The sequence below is a fragment of the Mustela nigripes genome, chromosome X (genome assembly GCF_022355385.1).
Source record: "Mustela nigripes isolate SB6536 chromosome X, MUSNIG.SB6536, whole genome shotgun sequence".
In the NCBI taxonomy this organism is placed as follows: Eukaryota; Metazoa; Chordata; class Mammalia; order Carnivora; family Mustelidae; genus Mustela; species Mustela nigripes.
The window spans coordinates 30,025,643-30,029,757 of NC_081575.1; positions in this window are offsets into that span (position 1 = coordinate 30,025,643).

Consider the following 4,115-nt stretch of genomic DNA (forward strand, 5'->3'; position numbering starts at 1 on the left):
TCCACTGTAATAATTACTGACATTTGGAGGTGTAATTCTACCGTGTAAGAGAAATTGAAAAGCTTTTTAAAAACTAGCTTGTCTCCACCCTTCTGGAATCCTTAGCACAGTGGGTCACCTCCTTTCCTTAAGGAAAAAACTTCCCTTTTTGATTTCCTTGATGTTTTACTCTGCTGCTGCTTTACCTCTCTGACTACTCTGCTTGTTTGTTTTTAAGATTTTTAAAATGATTTTATTTATTTATTTGTAAGAGAGAGAGCACAAGCAGGGGGAGCGGCAGGCAGAGGGAGAAGCAGGCTCCCTGGGAGGCTCAATCCCAGGACCCTGGGACCTGAGCCGAAGGCAGATGCTTCATCGACCGAACTACCCAGACATCCCTGACTACTCCATTGTTTTGTTCAGTTTTAACAAAACACAGTCTATTACACTTGAGCTTTTAGTATCTGATATTCCTCCAGGAAAACAAAAAACATCACTTACAGTGAACTAAACCTGCTTCTACACTTCGTAGAACCTCCATCCTCCTGTTTTCTCCCAGTACTGCCATTCTGTCACTACCCGTCTTCTTTCTGACCCTGCTCGATCCTGTGGTTGGGGCTCTGAAGTCCTCTCACCTTCAACCCTTCTGACTTTGAGTTTGCTTTTTCTTTATTTAAAAAAAGTAGGCTCTATGTCCAACGTGGGGCTTGAACTCACAATCCTGAGATCAAGGGTCACACACTCTACCAACTGAGCCAGCCAGGTGCTCCTGACCTTGAGTTTTTTAACTTAAAGTCTTTGAATCATTTTAGATGTACAGAAAAGTTCCAGAGATAGTTCAGAAAGTTTCTATATACTCTTCACTCAGATTCCCTAGTATTAACCTCTTATATAATGCTGTGGGCTGAATTGTGTCCTCTCCAAAATTCCTGTGTTGAAGCCCTAATCCCCAGTGCAGTGGGATCTGGAGATGGGCCTTTGGGAAGTTAATTAGGTTTAAATGATGTCATGAGATGGGACCCTCATGATGGGATTATTGCCCTTAGAAGAAGAGACCAGAGAGCTCTCTCTACCACATGAAGACACAGCAAGAAGGTGGCCGTCTGCAAGCCAGAAAAAGAGCTCCACCGGGAACTGGCACCTGGACCTTGGACTTCCAGTCTCCAGAACTGTGAGAAATAAATGTCTGTTGTTTTGCCACTTGGTCTATGGTATTTGGTTGTAGCAGCCCAGGCAGACTAATACATACGAAACCATAGCACAGTACTCAAAACTAATAAGTTAACATTGATATGGTGGTCTAAAAGCCACACGCTTTATCTGGATTTCACCAGCTGTTTCACTGTCCTCTTTCTGGCTGAGGACCCCATTCACAATCACACGCTGCATTTAGCTGCTGTGTCTCTCTAGTCTCCTCTGATTCATGACAGTTTCTCAGTGGTATCTTGTGCTTTCGACTTTGCATCTCCCTAATGATAGATGTTGTCTTTGCAACCCTGCTTTCAAATCTTTGGATAAATACCCAGAAGTGGGACTTCTGATTCATATGGTTAGTTCTATGAGTAATTTTTAAGAAAGATTTTATTTATAAATAAATAAATATTTTTAATATTATAAATTATATTTATATATTATATATAAATTTATATTTATATATAATATATAAATTTATAAATAAATTTTATTTATAAATAAATAAAATAATAAATATATTAGATATATTAGAGACAAGTGGGAGGGAGGGGCAGAGGCAGAGGGAGAAGCAGGCTCCCTGCTGAGCAGAGAGCCTGATGCGGGGCTCGATCCCAGGACCCTGGGACCGTGACCCGAGCCAAAGGCAGAGGCTTTAACCCACTGAGCCACCCAGGCACCCCACAATTATTGATGTTGAGTAACTTTTCATATGATTCTAGGCCATTTGTATAGTCCCCTTAGAGAGAGGTCTGGTCATTTTAATTGGATTATTTGATTTGTTATTGTCATGAACATATTTTTTTGAAGATTTTTATTTATTTGTCAGAGAGAGAGAGAGAGCGAGCAGAGGCTTGTTTACAGGCAGAATGGCAGGCAGAAGCAGAGGGAGAAGCAGGCTCCCTGCCGAGCAAGGTTGTGAGTTTGCTCACATAATGCCCCATAATGTGGGATTCGATCCCAGGATGCTGGGATCATGACCTGAGCCTAAGGCAAATGCTTAACCAACTGAGCCACCCAGGCGTCCTGAACATATTTTTATTAGCTGATTTTTCATCCATATGTCTTCTTTGAAGAAGCATCTGTTCAGATCTTTTGCCCATTTTTAAACTGTGTTTGTTTGTTTTTATTGTTGGGTTTTAAGAGCTCTTTGTATAGCCTGAATATGTATCTTTTATCAGACATGGGATTTGCAACATCTCCTAGGGGGGGTTGTCTTTTTATTCTCTTAATAGTGTAGTAGCTTTCATGGCCCAGGATCATGCAGATTTTCTTCTGTAAGTTTTATATTTTACATTTAGGTCTGTGATCTATTTTGAATTAATTTTTTTAAAGATTTATTTTTATTTTAGAGAGAGCCAGGAGAGGGAGAGAATCTCAAGCAGACTCCCCACTGAGCACAGAGCCTGATGTGGGACTCAAGCTCATGACCCTGAGACCATGATCTGAGCCAAAAATCAAAAGTTAGACGCTCAACCAACTGAGCTAGCCAGGTGCCCCCATTTTGGATGAATTTTTGTGTATGGTGTGATGCATGTGTAGAGGTTCATTTTTTAAAATTTGCATAGACATCCAGTTTTTCCAGCACCATCTGCTGAAAAGACTCCTTTCTCCATTCAGTTGCCTTTGTACCTTTGTCAAAAGTCAATTGACTGTGTATTTTTAAAAGATTTTATTTATTTATTTGACAGAGAGAACACAAGTAAGCAGAGCAGCAGGCAGAGAGAGAGGGAGAAGCAGGCTCTCTGCTGAGCAGGGAGCCCAATGCAGGGCTCGATCCCAGGACCCTGGGATCATGACCTGAGCGAAAGGCAGACGCTTAATCGACTGAGCCACCCGGGCGCCCCATCAGCTGACTGTATTTTTGGACTATTTCTTTTGTCTGTTCTCTATGCTTGTGCTAATGCCACACTATCTTGACTCGATCAGTATAGCTTTGTAGTGAGTCTTGAAATTGGGTAGGATGACTTGTTCAACTTTGCTCTTTATAAGAATTATTTTGGTTATTCTAGTTCCTTTGCCTTTCCGTATACATTTTAGAATCAGCTTGCTGGGATCTCTGAAATTCTTGCTGGACTTTTTATTGGAATTGTGTACAAACTAAAGATCAAGTTGGGGAGAATTGACATCTTAATAATAGTGCATTTTCTAACCCATGAACACAGTTATCTCTTTCTTTATTTAATCTTTGATTTCTTTCATCAGCGTTTTGTAGTTTTTCTTGTACAGATCGGGCAGGTATTTTGTTTAAATTTATACCTAAGTACTTGGTCTTTTTCTGGTACTATCGTAAACCTTACCTCTTTTTAAAAAAATTGTTTTAATTTTGATTTATTTTTTAAGTAATCTCTACACCCAGCATGGGGCTCAAACTCACAACCTGGAGACTCAGTCACATGCTCTACCGACTGAGCTAGCCAGATGCCCTGAAACTCACTTCCCTTTAAACAAGGAAAATAATCTCCGAGTGGATCTGCAAACTCCCCGAGATGGATTCTGATGCGAACTCAGGCAGAAATTCCATTTATCTCCTGACCCCCTGCTCTGAGCTCCCGGTCTGACTGGTCTCGGGGTGGCGTTCTGGCTCTCCTTCTCTAGCTGACAGGGGCTTTGTTCAATAGCTGCTGGACCTTTTGGGAAAGGACACAAGAAAAACTGATAATATGTATTTGTGGCAGTGTCCAGGGGATGCATTATTGTCTCTTGGCTCAGAGGGCTCTAGGTCAGCCGGTCTGGAATTAGCAGGTCTGGGAAGTGGGTGAGAGGCAATGCCGCATCATCCTTGTGACAGCGATTAGAGTCCCGTGTGCAGAGGTCAGGCCTGCAGTTCTTTTAAAAAAAAAAAATTACAATAATTTATGGGATGCCTGGGTGGCTTAGTTGATTAAGTGTCTGCCTTCGGCCCAGGTCACAATCCCAGGGACCTGGGATCAAGTCCCACGTCA